The sequence below is a fragment of the Euprymna scolopes genome, chromosome 21, assembly GCF_053919585.1.
Source record: "Euprymna scolopes isolate OS-2025 chromosome 21, ASM5391958v1, whole genome shotgun sequence".
NCBI lineage: Eukaryota > Metazoa > Mollusca > Cephalopoda > Sepiida > Sepiolidae > Euprymna > Euprymna scolopes.
Genome location: NC_136502.1, coordinates 110379034 through 110394062, shown reverse-complemented (window position 1 = coordinate 110394062; position 15029 = coordinate 110379034). Strand labels below are relative to the sequence as shown.

Below are 15029 nucleotides of genomic sequence, written 5' to 3'. Positions count from 1 at the left end.
ACTTTTGGTTTAATAATGGTAGTTATGCAGAATACAGGCCATACTGAAATAATAACGTTTTTATTTAGAAACCCATTCTTTTAGTTAAAGGATACCGTTTTGTCACTATTCTATATATCCAAATTAATCAATAAAAGATACCATAAAAATTGAAGTTAACTTGAAAATCCATTTTAAATAATAGCACAATCCATAATCTGCATAAGTATCGTAATGGTTCTTTTAGTGATTGTATTTTTCTTTATATTAAAAACTGATGTTACATAAAAGAAGGTATTTGTCACGTCTCACTTGAGACTTCCTGTGACGTAATTATCTCCAACACATTAACTTAATTTATCATGAAAATTTCCTTTTTCTTCCTAACGTAATTTTGATGTGAAAATTTCTTTTTTTCATGATCTAAAACATCAACATGACATATTACTGTAAAGTAGTATACACGTTTACACATGTAGATACTCGGGGACCCAACACGTTGTAGACTCTGTTGCAAGGAAAAGGAAAAACCGGACCCACTTTTTTCCGCTGAAATAAGGTACTTTCCCTCGAATAAAATGTGATCGTGATCTCTAACGTGACCCTCAGTCTGTACGCACATTCTTTTTATATCTTTTTCTTTTCTTTCTTCCATGACGTCACTTCACAGTCGCCATACATGCATCCATGCTCTGTTACATGACTACACAAGAGTAAGTCAAAAAAGTTTTGTAATATTTGCAAGCATTCTAGCTTGTTATTCTTATATTAGACTAGTGGGGTTGGCCGGCGTTGCCCGAGTGTGTGAAGGTGGGGTAGTAAGGAACCCTGGGGGGAAGGGGAAAAAAAAAAAAGTGGTAGTGGCTGGGGGGGGGTCAAAACAACAGTAGGCAGTTTGGTGGAGAGAGATATTAAAAAAAGTAATAGGCAGGCAGGCAGGCTCGAACCTGTAAGTCGAAGGAAAAGGTTAAAAAAAAAAAAAAGTGACGTAGTAGCCAATGTCTCGATCACGCGACCGGAAGACCTGAGCGTTGAAATTAAGTGCAATCAATCTAACCGAGATGATGACTTTGCGAAAATGTCGATACAAAAACCGACCCCTCCTTGTAGAAAACTACCTAGTTGAGGGTGAAGGAATTAATGTTTTGGCCAATTTTTCGATATTTGTCGTCTGAGATGTCAAGCTTGAAAACGATATCAATCTCGTCAGGATCCAGCACATCTGTCAAAAGTTTTTGGCAGACATACAAACATACATACATTCATACAAACCAATGATTGAGATTTATACTTTAGACGACCGAACAAATTGAAGCCATAAAAATGACTCACTAATCATTGTAATAGGTGGGTTATGTATTTCTTAATATATGACCTGTTCTGTACTAGGCAGGTTGAACCAGCTTCCTCCAAAGCTGGAAGTTTCATGGAAGTATGAAATTCCAGTAAGATATATATCCAGGGAAGATGTTGATGTTAGGTTTTGGAGCTCTTGCAAGGTGTCAACTTCCTTTTATATCACAGAATATTGTGATAAGTGTTTCAGTGTGAAAGGTATAGTATAAAAAATTACGGGGTTTATCTATTTTATTTTTACTTTCATCATATTTTGCTTTGGTTTTGATACTCCCAAATTCGAAGCTATCTCTTTACAACCCTTCCTTTTCATAACCTATCATACTTTCATAAATCAGAGTCCATTTTCTGTAGGCTGTTTTTGAACCCAGTCAACGACGGGTACTTTTGCTAGTATATATATATATAACAAATAAATGACAAAAATCTATATTCCAAACTTCCAGTTGTTGACCATCTTACAATTTATTCCATCAAGTACATTGATATGCACAATTCTTGACAGCACCTGTTTCGTAGTTCAAAATCATTCATTAAATTCATTGATTCCTATAATAATTCATTCTACATTTATTTCATCAGAAGAACAAGCACCTATCAATTCATTTTTACTTTTAATACGCTATGGCGTAATAAAATAAAAAGATAAAAGGGAATTGCAACTTCTCTCGCAATTTTCGGATTTTGTAATCATTCCCCTATACATTTTATTGTCTTTTAAGAAATTGATATTTTTTTTCTTCTGATGAGTTAAGGGCGAAATAAATTGATTAATATAATAATTAAATGAATGATTTTGCGCTACAGAACAGGTGCTGTCCAGAACCGTGCATACTTGGAGGAATAAATCCTAAGATGGTCAACATCTTGAAATTTGGAATATAGACTTTTGTCGTTTATTTGTTATATGGTCTGTAATTATATTGAGCTTCATAAACTAAAAGAATTGGTATAAATAAAAGGGGAAATATAATTAAACATATTTCAACAAACACACACACACACGCATATACAGGGTGGTCAAAAAGTCAGGTAACATGTTAAAGGTAGAAAAAACAATATGATCCATTATAATCTCTATTCGTTTAATATTATTTGTTTAAATATTTGAGTGTAAGATATAAACTACCCCTCCTGATTTCTGGCTTTGGGGCTATGTAAAGGATAGCGTTTATGGCAAGAAGCCTGATACAATAGCGTCTTTAAAGTTATTTATTGAAGAGGAGATTGCGCGGATATCAGCTGACATGATTACACGTGTTACACAATCAGTGGTTAATCGCTTCCAGCGATTGATAGAGAGAAATGAACGACAATTAACAAAATAAACATATTTCATGTTTGTTTCATTTTATATTTCAATGTATGGTACTTAAATATACGTGTATTGCTAATATCGTTTTTCTTTAAAATGTTACCTGACTTTTTGACCACCCTGTAGATAGATATAATATATATATTACTTCTGTGAAAATATTTATGTATACAGTTTAATTTTACCTAAGAACACATGCATAGATATAAAAATATACTTATGGCAAGTAAGCTACACAGAAATATCTAACCTGCTAAAGACAATGGACGTTTTAATTTTAAAAATTAAAATTAAGATAAAAAATTATAATATGGAGTTCAAGGCTAGGAACAGGATACTTATATTACCTACTGGAAATCATGCCTTTGCTAGTGTATTCATGTGTGTGTCTGTGTGTATATATATTATTTCTATTTTATGTATATATTTTTAGTTTACTTCAACAGTCCTCAATACAGGAGTAGAGCTAAGTAGTAAGTTTTTAAAATATATTTGGAAATTACACATAATTTTTTATGTTTCATCATCGTGAAGATTAGTCAGGCTATTGCATGGAATTGATTTTGCTTTGTTTTTTATATTCTCATGGCACTGGGCTTGCTAGTCAGCCAATCAGATTCTTAGTTATTTACACACTTATTTTATTGTTGCCAATGAGCGCGCACAACTGTTTCTTTGTTGGTTTAGTGAAAATGACCTAGTTTTAAGTTTAACTTGAGTATGTGTATATTTTAATCATGATTATCATTTTTGTTATTTATCTTATTATTAATAGTAGGAGTTCATTTTTTTTCGTTATCCTAAGGTAAAGTTTATTTTGTGTATACATACGTTTGCTATCTCACTCCTGCAGTTTAATAAATTTTGGAGTTCTTTAATGTTTAGGATAGCTAATTTCTCATTCAAACATAGTCTATACAGATCGTCTAGGTTTCTCTATGTGCTAGATTGCCATGTTTTCCATGTATGTATGTATGTATGTGCATATATATGCGTGTGTGTGTTTAGATGTAAGGAATTTTTATAAAGTTTAATTCCTCAAGACTAATTTCTAAATGCACTTGATAGAGCACTCAAAATCTTTACAGTCTTCTAAAAATAGCATGCATACGTGTGTCTTGCAAAGATAAATGTGCATACACTCATATAAATGCGTATGTAGTCATAGCTTTCATTTGAGATGCATAGACGATACACAGGCAAACATACACATTATACTATGCATTATATACATACATATATACAAATCTAAATGCAAATGTGTTCTTTAGAGGAGGAGGAGAGAGGGTGAGAGGCAGTGAAATGAATAAATATAATAGAACAAAAAGAGAAACATTTGCAATAAACCCAAAGCTGAATTGCAATTTAATGCGTCGTTATTTTAGTAATGGCTGCGTGCCCTGAGCATTAAAATCTCAAGTGGTAAAAACTTAAATGGATGGCAAGCTGCAGACAAAGACGAACAACTATTAATTGCCAGCAAACAGTTTTAAGTGTGGTGCATACCAAATGCGACATGAAACGTTCGTTTTCTTTCTTTTTTTTTTTTTTTCGATGCACAAACTTTCACCAACGCCATCTTTCCAAAGTGGATGAAGAAAAACATGGTTAGAGCTAGCATCATCGCAGGTGAGGAGATGTGCAATTGTAATTTTCTGAACTAGTCAGATGGTTGCTATGGTAACAATAAACTAATTGACTAGACCTTTCTTATTAGTTGGTCCATAGTTAGAATATGGATTCTTTCCTTTTGTTTTATTTATTTATTTTTTTTAAAAAGATCTGTCCACACATCTATACCGAGTGGAACGATAAAATTGTCATTCCTAAATAAAACAACACTGCAACTTTATTTGAAAACTTTTATTAAAAAAATCAATTCAGGTAACTTGATTATGTAATAGAGCTGACATCTATTCAATGTAGCCACCTTCAGCCTCAATCACCGCCTCAATACAGGTCCAGAACTGGGAGCATGCCGTTTCCACAAACACCAGTGGGAGCTTAGCATATACTCAGTGAATGGCATTGATCAGGCTGGCTTTGGGACTGTGGGAGGTCATGTTGGTGATGTTAACGTATGACCAAACGAAGTAGTCTAGCGAGTTCAGGGGAGGAGGGGCCCAGTAAGAGAAAGGTACAAAGTCGTAGCAGTCTTTCTGAAGCCAAGCCAGGGTCACTTCGGTATTGTGGGCCGGCACATAGCTTTGCTGACACACCCAGGGTCTGCCAGCGGCCACCTGATTGCATTAGGGTATCACCACACTCTTCAGAATATCAACGTACACTTTGGTGTTGACTTTCAAGACGACTTTGGAGATGTGATGTGGCATGATGTGGCCCTCGCTTGAAACCAAAAATCATAACCATGGCCAGAAACTTTTTCATCATCCTGCGCAGCTCCCTGTTATCTGGATTTGCATTTTGAGGGTGCTGGCAATGGTTCTGTTGTCATAACTTGGATTGGTAGAGCAAGAGTTGTACAGCAGTGCATCTCCGATGTTGTTCATTGAACATTGCCAGTTTCAGACGTGATAGGATTTGTATACAACTGACCAACTAGTAGATGGTCTGCAACAAAAAAAAATCAGTTTTTATCAAACGGAAATGGAATCATGTCGTCTTTTTTTTTTTATGGCGACAATTTTATCGTTCCACCCTATAATAGACCTTGTTCGTTTCTCAGTTACTGTTAAGTTTGAAATAATACTTTAATTTAGTTCTGAAGTTTTGAAAGGTGGATTGGTTATTTGTATTTCCATTCTTTGGACTACTGTTCTCATTTTGAGTTATTTTCACAATGTTTCGGTCGATGTAACCTTCGATCTTCTTTAGGTGTATCTTGTCAAATGGAAGGACCCAAGGCATAGTGGATAAAGGACTTGGTAAAATTTAGTTGTAAAAGCTATACTCTTCTGGAGGTTGAAAGTTCAATCCTCAGTGCGGGCAACACTCAAAAAAAAAATACAGCTGCGGATTATTAAGGACTTCTATCCAATTATGGCTGATGGAACGAGAGCATGCTAACCCCGTGGATTAAATCAAGAATTTCATTCGAAATTCTGTGTAGATTTTTGAGTTTGGCAGAAAGATTCCCGAGTTTGACAAGATACACATAAAGAAGGTCGGAGGTTACATCGACGGGAACGTTGTGAAAATAACACTCAAGATAAGAACAGTCGAAGAATGTAACTAATCCAAATAATATAAGCACCTTTCTTGTTAACTGTACAGATTATGTGAAATCGTTGGGGTTGAGGAGTACGTTTTTTTGCTCATATTTGTTAAATAAATTAAACAATTCATATCAACCAAACGTAAATATATATACAATAGTATTACTAAATATTCAAAATTTATTTAATGTAACTGCCCTGCGCAAAATAACCTGCTGTGAACGTTTGGTGAATGTTTTACACGAGTCACAACTGATTTTTTGTAGGATTCATCACTTAATTTCTATGATATGGTGGAAGGTTGAGACTTTACTCTCCAAAATAGACCAAATATCTTGATCTCACCATTTGATTTGAAACGTTTTAGAGGTCTCCACACCAACATTCGATTCACATCTAAGGTCTTCAGACTTTCTGGATTTAAATATCTCTACAATGGCAATTCGTTTCGCTAAATCATGGGGTATATTGTCAAAGTAATCTTCAAGTTAAACTTTATTCATATACACCTGATATACAAAGATATAAAAATTCATAAACATTCAATAAATATAGATAATAATAGAAAGTTGAACACCCTGTACATATATAATATTCAGAAACCTTGTATCAGAACATATACTACACTTTGCTCGTGTAAACAAAATAACTGTACTTTTGTATGACTTGCTTTATCAATTTTTTTGTATTTTGTTTCAATTTTTTTTGGTCCATATGGATGAATATGGATTCTTCCCTTTTATTTTATTTATTTAGTTTAAAAAAAAAAAAAAATCTGTCCACACGTCTATATACAGAATACGAGTCAAGAATGATTTTTTGTAGGATTCCTCACTTAATTTCTTCTTTAGAACCTCCAAATTGGTATGTGGCCCTGTCGGTGGAGCATTAGAATACGCTGACTGCCCCCCCCCCTGCAGAGGGTAAAAGTCCCTCAATGGGGGTCCTGGATATGACTTTAAACTATATCCAGTGGTGAGGCCCCAGCTTGTGGGCTTTGGGGAGTGTGGAGCCACCCTTTAATTACCGTTGCTCTCAGGGCCACTCTGACCCGGAGTGGTAGTACCTGTTAGGGTCCCAACTATGGGTTAAATAGAAACCGACGTGAAAACAACAAATATATTCTATTAAAAAATTTTTCTTCAAAATCTTTGGATTCGGCATTAAATAACCCGAAAAGGGTTGATATGCCGTAAAACAAAAACAACCAACCAACCAACCAAATTGGTATGGTGGAAAGCTGACACTTTATTCTCCAAGATAGATAAAAAATATATTGATCTTACCAGCTGATTTGAAACGTTTTAGTGCTCTCAACACCAACATTCGGTTCATATTTAAGGTCTGCGCAATGTCTCCTGCATATTTTTCAGATTTGAATAGCTCTAGAGTGACAATTCGTTTCGCTAAATCATAGCGCATATTGTCAAAGAGTAATCTTCAGGTTAAACTTTATCCATATACACCTGAAAAAGATAAAATTCCATGAAAATTCACTAAATATACATCATAAAAGAAAGTTGTAACGGTAAATACTGAACACTCTGTATCTTATGTATACGTAAAAATTCATAAACATTGTATCAGAACAGATACTACACCTTGCTCGTGTAAACAGAATTAAAGAGGCTCTGTCTGTCCAATGAATGTTAAGTCTGTTTGTCGCACTTATTTTTTAAATAGAATATTTTTCACGGCTAGACACCTTTTATACATAATGCATTTACTTGACCTCTACTTCATAATGAAGTCCAATGTGTATTTATTTACACATAAATAAATATAAATCCGTACCGTTAATTCAGCAATTCTTTTACTTGCTAACTTGTTTGAACAAGTTAGCAAGTAAAAGAATTGCTGAATTAACCATTTCAAATCTTTAATGGAAGAAAAAAAAAAAAAAAAATAGCAAGTCAGACATCTGAAATGAATTTGGAAAAAAATCTTTCACTCTATTTCCATAATAGGGCATTTTATTTTTATTTTTTTCTATAACAATTAATAGTGTATGTAATTTTTATTGAAATCCTTTGAGATGAAGCTTTATAATTTGTGTATTCATTTTTTTTTTTTTTTTTAGCCTCATCTTCATAGTTGTTATTGTTTCAACACGTTTCAGCCAGCTCATCCTCTGGCCTTCTTCAGGTGATTAACCGTGATGGGATATGGAATACTGAGTCTTGTAAATGCATCCCCAGTAATTACTGCCTTCCATAGTTGTTGTTGTTTCACTATGTTTTTGGCCAACTGAACCTCTTGCCTGCTTTGGGTAGAATTGAAACTGCTATCTTCAGACAATGCTCACCTGGGACCGTAGAACCGTGGTGCAAACAAAAATAACTATGAAGACGAGGGTAGCAGTCCATAAAAAGAACAAATACACAAATTATGAAGCCTCATCCCAAAGGATTCCAAAAGTAAAAATAAATAATAAGGATAAGTTCGTTTGGAAGTCAATTTCTAAAAGCAGTCTAATATGTGCCAACGTAAAAAAAAAAAATGTTAAACTGAATAAAATGATAATGATAATTATATTTTTATTTGTAAACAACTAATAATAATGTGACTAATAATCAATTCTAAGTGACAATCAAATATAGCTTGAAGGCAGAATCTCTACTTATTTGTGGACTGTTATCCTCATCTTCTTAGTTCTTGCTGTTTCACCACGTTTCGGCCAACTCATCCTTTGGTCTTCTTCATGCAATGCTTATTCATTCTTTTTGCGGCCTCCTATCGCCATCTTCAGAGTTGTTTCACCACGTTTCGGCCAAGTCACAACCTGAAGAAAGCCAGAGGATGAGTTCGCCGACACGTTGTGAAACAAAAACTATGTTTTATATGAATATTAGTGTGACGTTAGTAGTTTAAATTTATTTTTCTCCATTTTTGACATACAGTCGCCATTATAAGATGTTTTGTCATGCATAAGTTTTGAATAGGATGTTCGTCGCTAAATGCTTAAAACGGACACGACACATCTTAAGAATAACCTATTTTGTTTCTTGAATATGTATTTTTTTTTTTTTTTTACTCCATTCACCATTCATCAAGACCCAGGGGCCACCCTAAAATAAGGATTAATGAGTTTGTCTTTTCTGTGTTTCTCTGATTATCAATAACCGTTATTGTTAATGGCACAGATTAAATATAATCACTAGGGCTATGACAAGAGAATGTCCTTTTAATTATTTTGACTCTCGAATATATATCTGTTAATATCTTATGTTTTTATATAGTGATGTGGTTCTCGATTGATTAACTGTGTCTAACTATCGGATATATACTCGAGAGTCAAAACAATGATAAGAATGCTCTCTTGTCATAGCCCTAGTAATCACTGAGGAGGACGTGTAAGTCGTTTGTGATTTTTATCAACACATTTCTATAAGATGTTCTGTCCGTCGTTTTGTTACACATTTGAAATATTCATCATTAAACCTGTTTTCCTTTACTTATAGATGCATTTACTTAGCTCTATAAGAGGTTCTGTTTGTTCAATAGATGTTCAGGCTGTTAATCACTTTGCCACGATTACTTTTGAAACGCAATGAAAACTTCAAAGGTTTTATTGAGAGAAGAGTTATTTTACAGGAGGAGAGAACAATCTAATTCTGATTACTTCTCTTTTTCTTTTTTTTTTTTTCTTTTCTAACTTGGGCTTTGAGAGACCAGACGGCAGATATGGAGGCAACATTCGTTTAGTTTTCCTCTGAATTTTCAGACGCATGTTGCCTCTCTCGCTTCTCGACTTTGAGTGCGAAAAATCTGTTCTGCCCCCCCCCCGAACACGCGACCTTATTTCTATGTCATATAATTCGACACAAATTTCTATTTGTAGCGAGTTTTGTCAAGGGAGATAATCCTTAACCTCCGCTCCCTACTTCAATCACGCCAGCTGCAGTGAGTCTATTTCCATTTGCCATCAGCTTATTCTGACATGCACTATGTAACCTTCGCCAAAATTCATACTAGTTAACATAATCACACTCATTGGCGTAAGGTCCCAATAATATTTAACTAGTATAAATTCAATTTTATTTTTTTTTTTTTTTTTATTTTTTTAGAAAAAAAATTTCTATTAATTTTATACATAAATATAAAAAATTGAAAGTATTTTTTTTTCTAAAAAAAAGTAAAAAAATAAAAATTGAATTTATACTGGTTAAATGTTGATTTTATATATATTAAAAAAATGTTATTTTAATCCTTTGAAATAAGGTTTCACAGTGTGTGTGTATTCATTCTTTTTTTGTGAACCTAGTCCCCACCTCATAAAAATGCGTGTTTTTCATCCTTTTTTTTTAAGTTTTTTTTTTAAGTTTTTTTTTTAAGTTTTTTTTAAGTTTTTTTTTAAAGTTTTTTTTTTAAGTTTTTTTTTTTTTAAGTTTTTTTTTTTTTAAGTTTTTTTTTTTTAAGTTTTTTTTTTTAAAGTTTTTTTTTTTTAAAGTTTTTTTTGGGTTGTTTTAAAAGTTTTTCGGCGATACTTATACATTACAGACTTAAGTATATTGGTTGAAAAAAATTTGGAAAAAAAAAAATTAATAACTTTTAAAAAGGGGGTTCACTTTCTCGTTATAACTTTCTAATCACGTGACACGTCGGTAAAGAAATGAACACTAAGTCAGGTAGCAATAAGGTAAAACGTTATAATGAGAAAGTGAACCCCCCCTTAAAAGTCATTAAATCTTTTTTTTTTTTTTTCCACATTATTTTTTTCTGCTAATGATACTTTAGTCTGTAATCAATGATAATCGTCGGAAAAAAAAAAACTTTTAAAAATGTGTAAAACACGCATTTTAAACGGGTGGGCACTCTCGTAGAGGTCCGCCCTTGTTTTTTTTTGTTTTTTTTTTTTCTTTTTTGTTGTTTGTTTGTTCTTGCGGATTGTTATCCTCAGCTCAGGAGAGCATTCTCTGAAGATGGCGGTTTCAATCCTACCCAAGCAAGCCAGAGAATGAGTTGGTCGAAACGTGGCGAAACAACAATGATGAAGATGAGGATAACAATTGAATGATGGAACACAAATCCGTTCAACTAAATTTGTTCAAATTGACCACGATGAGGTATAAGTTTGGATTAATGCTGAAAGCACTAAGAAGTTTGAACTTCCGTTCCAAACAACCTAAACATAATGATCATGTTGCAGAATAACAAAAAGTAGACTTGGTTCCAAAGCGATCGCCAATATTGTTGTAGGAAAAACGAAAACGTTTAACAGCATCTTCAGCTGGTTTGACATTTATAATCCATAGACATCTCCACTCCTTCAACGTTTCAGATATTCTTTGCATATTGTTCATACTCGAACAATGCGTGCTGCTCACTGTAGAAAATCTTGCTGAAGGCATAAATAGTCACTCCCTTGCTTATAGAAAATCCAAAGTAACGGAAGATTTTAAAGCTATTTCGATATCATAGATTTTTCAAAGTGAATCAATACCTAATATGATGGGATCGTTAGCTGCATTGCTGGAATCAAGTATAAGTTATGCAAGCTGCAAATTAACACAGAAGACATGCAATGACAGAAAAGATTGTATTTTCTACATGTGATTAATTAAACGGTATATATATATATATATATATATATATATATATATATATATATATATATATATATATACCGCTCCCCATGTAGGAGTACCAAATTGGTTAAAGGGAAAATTATTCCCAACTCGCATTTAGGTAAAAATGCACTTTCGTAAATATTAATTAATTCAAAAACGTATCGCAAAAACAAATAACATCTATCTATCTATCTATCTATCTATATATATATATATATATATATATATATATATAACTACTTCATTTAATCACATAAATTAATATACGAAAGCATAAATTTATGCGTAAACTTTAAATATTTACTTCAACAGTGCTCAATACATAGGTAGAGCTACGTAGTAAGTTATAAAATATATATATATGGCAATTAAGCTACACAGAATATTTCGTGTTTGAATCCTAACGTGGATGAAACGCAGAATATTCTATGTAGCTTAATTGCCATATATATTTTATAACTTACTCTCTCTCTCTCTCTCATATATATATATATATATATATATATATATATATATATATATATGTATAAAGATTTTCATGGGTACATAATTTTAAATTACTTTTGAATAACACTGAAAGTAGTACCATTATTAATTGCTGAGGGTTTAGTTTTTTTTTTCTTTTTTTTTTTTTTTCTTTCTATAGTTTAAACATATACCATTATAAAGAAACTTTCAAAAAGAAGACACAGTGAATAGTCCGTATGTGGATGAATAAATATATGCACACACACACACACACACACACACACACACACACACACACACACACACACACACACACACAGGGTGACTCAAAAATACGGGCCCCGTGTACACTTTGTGATATCTCCGTTATTTATTCATCGATTGCCCTTATTTTACAGGACATGGCAGAATCAACGACCGTGAGTACACCAAGACCCCAGTGGGAGCTGGGACAAAGAATACACTGTGTTAAATTTTACTACAATACAGGCTCGTTTAAGAAAACCCAGGACAGTTTCATATGTCAGTTCGAATGTGAAAAGGCTCCATCCAAAAGCAGAATTCAGAACTGGGTGGACCACTTCGAGAAGTATGAGACCATGGAGAACCTCAGCACTGCCAGAGAGAACCGTCCACGCCACTCAGGATGTCCGAAGAAGTGAACAGCCGAGCTGGTCGAAAGAGTGAGAGAGTCTCTCCAGCAGAGTCCGAAACACTCTGTGCGTAAGCGAAGTCAGTCCTTCGGTATGTCCCGTGAGACTTGCAGGAGAGTGTCGATGAACAATATCAGGGCTTACCTACACAGAATACAGACGCTGCAGACCCTTACAGCCTCAGACAAGAAGCAGAGGAGGGCTATGGCAATCAAGATGCTCGAGAAGATCGAGGAGACACCAAGTTTCCTTAACCTCCTTTGGACCTCAGATGAAGCCCACTTCCATCTTGATGGAAAGGTGAACTCCAAGATATATGTCTTCTGGGGATCCTTCAGACCCAATGAAGTAGCCACCAAGCCCCTGCACTCTCCTAAGTGCACGGTGTGGGCTGCAATCTCGGCCAGAGGCATCATCAGACCAATCTTCATTGAAGAATCTGGCGCAGCAGTGACAGTCACCAAGGAGCGATATGTGGTCCTGAAAACCTTCAAGAGTGAGCTCCAGACCATCTACCCGTTGCAATGAGCAAGTTCTGGTTCCAGCAGGACGGAGCAAGTTCTCACACCTCAAACCTGTCCCGAGATTGGCTGAAAGAGAACTTCGGAGGCTGAGTGACCAGTCTCAAGACTGATTTTGAGTGGGCACCCCATAGGCCGGACCTAAACCCCCTGACTTTTTCTTTGGGGCTATCTTAAGGACAAAGTCTATGCAGGGAAACCCAGAACCATTACGGAACTCAAGTCATCAAGGAGGAGATGAGAGCCATTACCAATTTGGTCTGTAAGAACGTCATGGACAACTTCGTGCTGCGCCTCAAGAAATGAACTGAGCTAAATGGAGGCCATCTAGAACATATGCTGTAGAATGGAGAAAAAAAGGCCAAAGACCCTAGTGTTTTGATGCGATGTTTTGAATATAATAAACTAGTTATGACCAAAGTTTCATTTCATTCAGACATAACACTAAGAAACGGGGCCTAATTAGAGTTGGGGCCCGTTTTTTGGGGTCGCCCTGTATATATATATATATATATATTCATCCATCCACAGACGGACTTTTCACTATACCACAGCTCTTCAGTGTGGCAAGACTAGCACCCATCTCAAGCCCAGCATGGAACCAATAACAATCGAATTGATAATTAGTAGTGCTATCCATCAGGCCAATAGGACAGTCACCGTATATATATATATACAAACAGGGAAACACAACGTTGTCCGGGATTAAATGATGACCAATGAATGTTTCACGTTCTCATATTTTTATTGTTATCGAAATCGGTGAAACCACCCGTTTTTCAATCAAATCTAGTTGAGGACACATTACGGTGCACCAGGAGGAAGCTTTATATGCGTCCTCGCAGTGACTTAGTCCACAATACATTGTAGTGTACATTGCACTGTAGAGAACCTACTGTTGATTTTATGAAATATTTTTTTATATATAATGGTTTGCATTAAAGTTTAAATTTCAAAAGTCATGTATCATGTTTCAGTTTTCCTCCAAACTGAAACATTCAATTCGGACGCGCCCCTGTCATATCAAAGTACCTACTGTTGTATGGTTATAAAACTTTTCAAATGCATATGCGATGTTAGGCTGTGTAAGGTGTTAACTTTGGTCCAAATCGCCTGTTCCTCCTTTCATTGGATTATTTCGATTATCGATACTCATCGAAGACATTCCGATACAAAACCTATCTAAGAACACTGCTTGGCAGATAAAGTACCTTCGTCTGAAATTTCATAGAAGTCGATCCAGCCGTTTTCGAGTCCATAGGGAACGAACTGCCGCGCACACACACACACACACACACACACACACACACACACACACACACAAAGTTCCTTTTAAGTAATAGTAGATGTCTCTAAATATATTAAACAAAAACTGAATTAATCACCGTTTGTTTCTCTGGAGTTTTCCCACATCTATGCTCTTATTCTATTCGACATGTAACACTTTTGTTATTCTCTCAGTTCCTTCCCTCCCTCTTTCTCTGTTCATCAACAGACAAATGTAATGAAGAAAGTAAGGAATAAAAAGAACGGATTAGTCCATTACAAACAAAAGGGAATATCAGAAGTAGTAATATTATTTGATCCATAGTTGCGCAGAGAAAATTAATTTTGGATTTTTTAATATCTATCTTCCAAGCTCACTTTCTCGTGATTCAGACAGTCTAACCTGAATTCAGTGGGTGACCCAACGAACACATTTTTTTTCTGTTCTCCATTTAACAAGAATAAACACAGCGGGTTCAGTTGTTTGTCAAGCGATATTTATTATTTTTAAGTGATACTATACAAAAATAGATTGACTACCGATATGAAAGTCTGGTTTTCAGTCGAATATGTTAGTCAGCCTGAGGATGTGAAAAATTTCTTACATCAGAAATGAATTGTGTATTGAACGCAAGACCAAATGATTTCATAGGGCTACGCACTTTTTTTCTTTTTTTTTTTTTTGTATCAGCTAAACACACACACACACACACACACACACACAA

The 15029-nt window shown here is 34.6% G+C and overlaps 1 protein-coding gene across 6 annotated transcripts in view; it reads left to right on the top strand.

Moving 5' to 3' along the window:
* Nucleotides 1–15029, top strand: part of LOC145242986 (protocadherin gamma-A11-like) — a 284216-nt gene that overhangs the window by 55261 nt on the left and 213926 nt on the right. Inside the window, exon 1 of one of the 6 annotated variants that reach the window (XM_080106108.1) lies at nucleotides 655–692. The exons of the other annotated variants lie outside the window; for them this stretch is intronic. The gene's annotated coding sequence lies outside the window, so the exon portion shown is untranslated. Of the gene's footprint in view, nucleotides 1–654; nucleotides 693–15029 lie in introns of those variants that run through there. 6 annotated transcript variants of the gene reach the window in all.